This window comes from Arachis hypogaea, chromosome 3, assembly GCF_003086295.3.
Source record: "Arachis hypogaea cultivar Tifrunner chromosome 3, arahy.Tifrunner.gnm2.J5K5, whole genome shotgun sequence".
In the NCBI taxonomy this organism is placed as follows: Eukaryota; Viridiplantae; Streptophyta; class Magnoliopsida; order Fabales; family Fabaceae; genus Arachis; species Arachis hypogaea.
Genome location: NC_092038.1, coordinates 79,262,272 through 79,270,713, shown reverse-complemented (window position 1 = coordinate 79,270,713; position 8,442 = coordinate 79,262,272).

The window sequence follows — 8,442 nt, the reverse complement described above, 5'->3', positions numbered from 1 at the left end:
ATCAATTACTTACTCATGTAAACCCTAGTAGCTAGTTTATTATAAATAGGACTTTTTACTAGTGTATTAGACATCTCTGGACACCTAGTCCTTAGACCATGGGGGTTGGCCATTCGGCCATGCCTGAACCTTTCACTTATGTATTTTCAACGGTGGAGTTTCTACACACCATAGATTAAGGGTGTGGAGCTCTGCTGTACCTCAAGTTTCAATACAATTACTATTACTTTTTATTCAATTCTCTTTTATTCTTATTCCAAGATATACGTTGCACAACACTTTGATGAATGTGATGATCCGTGACACTCATCATCATTCTCACCTATGAACGCACGTGACTGACAACCACTTCCGTTCTACTCTAGGCCGGGCGCATATCTCTTAGATTCCCCAACAGAATCTTCGTGGTATAAGCTAGATAGATGGCGGCATTCATGGGGATCCGGAAAGTCTAACCTTGTCTGTGGTATTCCGAGTAGGATCCTGGGAATCCGGAAAGTCTAACCTTGTCTGTGGTATTTCGAGTAGGATTCCGGTATTGAATGACTGTGACGAGCTTCAAACTCCTGAAGGCTGGGCGTGATGACAAGCGCAAAAGAATCAATGGATTCTACTCCAACCTGATTGAGAACCGACAGATGATTAGCCGTGCTGTGACAGAGCATTTGGACCATTTTCACTGAGAGGATGGGATGTAGCTATCAACAAGGGTGATGCCTCCAGACGATTAGCCGTGCAGTGACAGTGCATAAGACCATTTTCCCGAGAGGATTAAAAGTAGCCATTGCTGATGGTGATGCCCTACATACAGCTTACCATGGAAAGGAGTAGGAAGGATTGGATGAATGTAATAAAAAAGTAGAGATTCGAGAGGAGCACAGCATCTCCATACACCTATCTGAAATTCCCACTATTGATTTACATAAGTATTTCTATCCCTTTTTATTTTCTATTTATTATTAATTTTCGAAACCCATAACCATTTAATCTGCCTAACTGAGATTTACAAGGTGACCATAGCTTGCTTCATACCAACAATCTCTGTGGGATCGACCCTTACTCACGTAAGGTATTACTTGGATGACCCAGTACACTTGCTGGTTAAGTTGAACGGAGTTGTGAGCTTATCTACCAGATCCTGGAACTCTTTTATCACAATTTCATCCACCAGCAAGCAATAAATCAATTATCTTCTAGACGTTCGGACACTCAAGGAACTCCTATGACTTCATGTGGAGAATCTAATGAAGAACGTAGTGTGAAGAAGACACTAGAAGCTCCAGTGGACAGCATAGAGCATAACTACGTACTGGAACAAGTAGAGGACGCTGTCATTGTAGAAGAAGAAGAGTTGGTTGAAGATTTAGGAGATGCTGAACCTCCGCAGGAATCCAAAGTTGTGGAGAATTCCGTCGAAGACGTTACAATTAATGCTAAGGAGGATAATGCACAGCCTCCAATGTAGATATCTTATAAATAACTAGACGGCATGACCCAAGACTCGAGTTTTCTTGATGATGATAGTCACCACTCAAGTTCTCCTAATAATGAACTTGTATCCGCAAGTGAATTCTTTGAGATAGAAGAATCTTCCCCAAGTGAATATGAAGATGATGCAGAGGTCGACTTTTCTCAACCTCCAAATTATGATTCAAGTGATGAGGAAAATGTCGAAGACTTTGTTCAGACATAGTTGAATTTGAAGAAGTTTGCAAGGAAGTGGAGGAATTCACTGAAGACCACAAGGGAGTAGAGCTTGCAGAACCACAGAAAATACCTATCCCAAAGCCATTACCACCCAACACAAGCTTCAAGTGGGAAAAATCCTTGACTTTCATCTTTAATTTTCCACTTGAATATGGTTTACTTGAAATAGATGGCCAGCTTAGAGCTCTTTATGGCTTTAAGAGCAAAAGGGAAATGACTTGCACTCAGAGCTAGTATGCAAGATTCAATGAGGCTTCACACTTCAATTTGAGGTGCAAAGATTGGTGTCAAGCTCAATTGAAAGGATCTCGGAAGCTGTTTGGTCACTGCAGTGAGAATTCAAATTACTTATCGCCCGGCTAGAAAAATGCAGATCAAGACATAAACGGGTGTAAAAGTAGAATTTGGGATCCTGGAATCTATTATGACATTCAACACCCCGGAAACCTTGAAGCCTTCTTGAACTCACCTAAGGGCTTTACGTACCTTGTTTGGGACCCTGGAGGATGTTGGCATTCCAAACACTGGTGGAGATTTCTGGATGAATTCAAGCACAAGCCACCATAGCAGGAAGCTCATCAAATGTCCAACTTAAGGACTTTAACTAAAAGTGCTAGGTGGGAGACAACCCACCATGGTATGATCGTCCCTCTTCAGTTTTAATTCTAGTCTATTTTGTTTGTTTTTGAGTTTTGATTGAACCTGGAATCATGCATGACATTCATATTAGCATTGCATTCTGCATACTGCACATAAAAAAAAGAGGGAATCGCAAGCGACGCGCCAGCGTCACCAACGCGTCCGCGTCGCATGTGCATTGGGAAGGAAATAAATCAAACAGAGAGTCATGCAGGAATGTGGCTGGAGGCGTGCCTTTGGAACAAATCATCCCACACGACCGCGTCGCTGACGCGTCTGCGTCATGTGGGAAAAACGCCTCCCACGCGTCCGTGTCACCCACGCGAATGCATGACCTGAAATTCGACGTAAGAAAGGGTGCACGACCGAAAGTTGTACTGGAGTGGTGCTGGATTTGTGCTGAACGCGCAAACCTTACCACGCGGACGCATGGCTGACGCGTCCGTGTCATATCCCTATAATGGCCACTCACGCGATCGCGTCACCACGCGACCGCGTCGCCTTGGAATTTGGCAATAATGAATTTTGAACAGAGAGTTGTGCGAGCGCGAGGCTGCCTTCGCGCCAGTAACACAAAATGCGTCACGCGTCCGCGTGACCGACGCGACCGCGTCGATTAATTTAAGCGCAAGTCGCGCGACCGCGTCCCCGACGCGTCCGCGTCGCTTGCGCCGCACAGCTTACCCTACATTGCCAAAATATCTTATCTTTTCTTCCCCAATCCTAATTTTTCCTCCCTCCCTTCATCCTTACTTCTTTCTTCCTTTCTTTCCCTTCTCATTCTTCTTATCTTTCATTTTATTTATTTGCATATTTTATTCATTGTATCTTTATTTTGTGCACATTTTTATTTTCTTTTTTAAAATCATTATTTTTCCTTTGGTGTTAAAATTTTCTTATTTAACTGTTGCATCTTCTCTTGATTTATTCTGGGTGCTTAGTGACTTGTTTTATTCTGGTTAGGTAATATTATTTAAATCAATGCCAATCTTTTATACCTGTATTACTTTTGCATTGACATAAATTTATATTATCTCTCCCTACCCACACTCTCTTCCCCATTGTTGCAAATTTTTGCACTCTTGTTTTGCCATATACTTCTACTGTTTTCTCACTTGCATGTTGTATCTGCCATGTCATTGAGACCCTCATTATTTGGCATTAACCCAACCATGTTTTATTTGCTTTCTAATCTTTATTTCTGGGTTACTGTTCTTCTTTTTCTCTTCTTTCAGGCTGGTCACCAAAGACGAAAAAAAGGAAGAAACTTCTAAAAGGGGAGACAAACAAGTCTATCTGCAAAATCCTTGAAGAAAAGCATCAATGAGATTCTGGGCCGCATTTCAACCCAGTTTTCGGCCCAGAAACACAGATTAAAGTGAGGAAACATGCAGAGACTAAAAAGGAGGACTTCAGATCAGATCATAATTTACTTTTGATAATTTAGATGTAGTTTTTAGAGAGAGAGGTTCTCTCCTCTCTCTTAGGATTAGGATTAGGATTTTTAGAATTAGGATTTCATCTTCTTCAATCACAGGTTCAATGTTCCTTTTATTTATTTTTCCAATTTAATTTATGAACTTTTCCATGTTGGATTTGAATATTCTATTTAATATAATTTGAGGTATTTTCAGATCTATGATTTGTTTCTTTTATTTATATAAATAATTTAGATTTTTCCTTTTTGGCTTTGGTTGAGTCATTGGAGACTTTTGAGTTATCAAACTCATTGTTGATTGAAAATTGGAATTCTTCAAGAATTAATTCGAGTTCCAATAACTCTAGCCTTTCCCAAGGAAAGACTAGGACCTGAGGAATCAAAATTAATTCATCCACTTGACTTACCTTCATAGTTAGAGGTTGACTTAGTGGGAGAAAAATCCAATCCTCATCACAATTGATAAGGATAACGGAAATAGGACTTCCAGTTCTCATACCTTGCCAAGAGCCTTATTAGTTATTATTTTAACGACTTGTTATTTTACATCACTTGTTCAACCCTTTTGAAAACCCCAAAATATACCTTTGCATAACCAATAATAAGAACACCTCCCTGCAATTCCTTGAGAAGATGACCCGAGGTTTAAATACTTCGGTTATCAATTCCAAAGGGGTTTGTTACTTATGACAACCAAAATGTTTGTAAGAAAGGACTTTTGTTGGTTTAGAAGCTATACTTGCAACAGGAATTTATTCTGAATTCTAGACCACGCAAAAGTTCTCTCTTCACCCTTCAAAGGGTGAATCTTTTCCCTTTTATATCTAACCTATTTTGATTTGAAACTAAAACAAAAATAATAAATTCTAAACCTAAAAGATTTTGTTTGTAAATAAAAATTACAAAAATAAAAGATAAAACAATAATTAAAAGCTAAATCCAACTAAAGGTGCTCCAAGAGTGAAGTTTGGTCCGGATTGCCTAGCGCTAAACGCCCCATAGATGGCGTTTAGCGCCCAAAGGGGAAGAACGCTTCTTTCCAACACTGAGTTGCTGGCGCTAAATGCCAACTTAGCGTTTAGCGCCCTGGTGGGTAGCTCCAATTCTTCTCGTTCTTGCCCAAAACCCTGCCAAATTGATATGAATTTTACCTGAAATGATTGAAAGACCAAAACAACTTAAAGTCACATCCAAAGAGGATTTTAACACTAAAATATAATTAAATTCACTAAATTCTAACTTAATTTAACTAGAAAATAAGCAAAAAATAGGGTAAAGATGCTCACGCATCACAACACCAAACTTAAACTGTTGCTTGTCCTCAAGCAACTAAAAATAATATAGGACTGAGAAGAGAAAATTCTTAAGACTTGAGTGTTCATTTAAGCTCTTGTCTAATCACCAAGTGGGGTTTATGGTACTATAATTCTGAATAAGTTTGGCATATCACTATCCATTGAAGCACAGAAATATTGATCTCCTTTAGAATTAGAACTCGGATGATATGATGGACTCTCTTTTTCTTGAAGCTCTGATTCACCCTTGAACATAGCTTTTTCTTTTCTTTTTTCCTTTGATGCTTTGCACCTTGAGCCTAGCCGTGACTAAGTGTTTTGTCTCAAGCTTAGCATGACACAAAAGCACCATAAGCACTTAACTGGGGAACTCTTTGGAGTTAGATTTTTCTTTTACTTGTTCCCAATCAGTGGTGTTCAAAGCCTTTGGCATACACTGTAAATGCACTTGGTCTCGACTCTTAGTGCTTTGTCTCAAGGTTTACTTGACACATTCACACCACAAGCATATGGTTAGAAAAACAACTCTTTGAGCTTTTAATCATGTTTGACCTTCCCTCCTGGTGCCTAACTTAAAGAATGAGGCACCTAATTTGGTCTCAGAGTCCTTCCTGTTCCTGGTGCCTAACTTGGGAAATCCAAAGTTAGGCGCTGCCTTGGCAGCAAGCCTTTGGAAAAATCGTGGTTCTGGCGCCTAACTTGAGAAATTCCAAGTTAGGCGCCACCTTGACCGTATCAAATGGGAGAAAAGTGTATACTATTATATATCGTTGAAAAGCTCTGAAAGTTAGCTTTCCAATGCCACTGACATCACATCAAATGGATTTTTGTAACTCAAGTTATGTCTGTTAGAGTACAGGGAGGTCAGGGTTGACAGCATCATCCACTTTCTTCCTCTTTTTCTATAAAACTCTGTCAAATCCATCTGAATGCTACCTGAAATAAACAAAATTGCACAAAAATCAAAGTAGCATTCATAGTGGCTAAAAATTATTTAAATCTTGATTAAACTTAACAATTCAAATGCAAATTCACTAGGAAAAGATAGGAAAGATGCTCACACATCACAACACCAAACTTGAATTATTGATTGTCCTCAAGCAACCAAAACTATTGCAAACATAGGATGTGAATTTGCATGTGAAGTGAGTACTCAAGTAAGCCCATGTCTCTTCTTAAAGTAGATTTTATACACTGTAATTCTAAATAGTTTTGGCATCTCACTATCGTTTGAATCAGAGGAATGATACTGTCATTTGGAATTAGAATCCGGATAATATTATAAATTCTCTGGCCTTTTTACCTTGGGTTAATCCTTGAACAAAGCAAATTTTCTTTCATTCTCTTTTCTTTGGTGCTTTGCACCTTGAGCTTAGCCGTGACTTTAAATGCTTTATCTCAAGCTTTACTTGACACAAAAACACCACAAGCACTTAATTGGGGAACTCTCTTTTAGTTTTGATTTTTCTCTCAGTTACTCCCAGACAGTGGTTCTCAAAGCCTTTGGCATACTCTATTAAATGCACTTGATCTCGACTCTTAGTGCTCTGTCTCAAGGATTACTTGACACATTTACACCACAAGCATATGACTAGGAAAATAACTCTTTGAGCTTTTAATCATATTTGACCTTCCTAGTCATTGATGCTTAGAGCCTTGGACTTTGCTTTTCTTTATTTTATTTTTGATGTTTCTTTTGCTTCAAGGAATAAGCTTTTGTTTAATTCAGAGAATTCATAATAGCTCTCTAAATTCCTATTCCTTATGCACTAACATCCTTTGATTCAAATTCAACTATACACTGTTCATATCATGCATTCAGAATCACAAATAATACCACCACATTTAAGTAAATAAGACTACTCTTAAATATAAACTCAATTTCTCATGCAATACATCACTTCTTTTCTTTTCTTTTTAGATTCAAGCTCAGTGAGCGGTACATAAGACAAATTTTTTTGAAACTAAAAGCAAATAACAGAATGAAACTAAATCTAAGAACTGAAAGTACTAAAGATCATGTAGGCAATCAAAGCAATAGAAAACAGAAGACAACAAAATAAGAACAGAAGGGAAAATAGAATGAAAGGAATTCAACCACCTCAGTTATGCTAGTGGCCGTCTCATTCCTCTGGCTGTGCTCCTCCATGAAGAACATTCATCTCCCCATGGTGCCACTGATGATAAGGTAAAGAGAGAGCACACTCTACAATACCAAACTTAAAAGTTTGCTTGTCCCCAAGCAAAGAAAAACTCCAGGGTGTCAAAAATTCCTTTTAATTGCTCCTGTTCTTATTCTAATCATTCTGCATGACCAAAACACATGTAAAACAAGAAAAATTCTAAAAAAATTGAGATAAAGTAATTTAAAACCAAAACTAAAATAACTATAATGCTAAAATAAAAATAACTATTAAATTAAAACCAAAGTAACTGCAAAACCAAAGGTACTAGTAGTTGGGTTGCCTCCCAATAAGTGCTTCTTTAACATCACTAGCTTGACGGTTGATTGTTGTTTTTTCTTCCTCTTCTTCGAGTTAGTTAAGAGAAATGACTTTAGTGGACATGAGGAGAAAAAAGATACCCACCAAAAAGCAACTCCCATACAACTCTCTGATTCATTAGGACTAAGAAAAGCATATTCAAGTGTTGGGGGAGAAGACTTCAATTCCAATATGGGCAGTGCATCCAGATTTTTCTTCTCAGGAGCTTGCATGCATAGAATTAAAAGGACTTGTATAGCTTCCTCCAGAATTATTGGAATGTGCAAGCATGGAGTGTGCATGGCTAATTCCTCCTTTGTTTGTGTATCTTCCTCCTTTGTTTGTGCATCTTCCTCCTCTTCCATGTGTGAGGGTGGAGAGTTCTCTAATTCACTGGAGTATGAACTCCTTTGATTGATTTTCTCACTTTCTTTCATAGGATCTTGCACTGTATCTCTTGCGAAGGAATTTGCTTGTATCTTGTCCAGGTACTTGATAATCAACCCTGTATGTTTCTCTATATTTTTTACACTCATCGTCATATCATGTATGTATTCTTTCATGAGAAGTTCAAGAACTGATGGTTCTTGATATGAATAAGGATATGGTGACTCTTGATATGAGTAAAAAGAAGATGATTCTTAATATGAATAAGGAGATGGTGGCTCTTAATATGAATAAAAAGAGGAGGATGGTTCTTGGTATGTATATGGAGATGATGGTTCTTGATATGAATATGGAGATGGTGGTTCTTGATAGATGGAACATAGAGCACTGAAGTTTCTTTGGTCTTGACTTTCCCAACCAAAATTTGGGTAGTTCCTCCGTCCATAATAATATGAATCACTCGTTGGTTGTGAGTAGTAACCCATGTGATCTT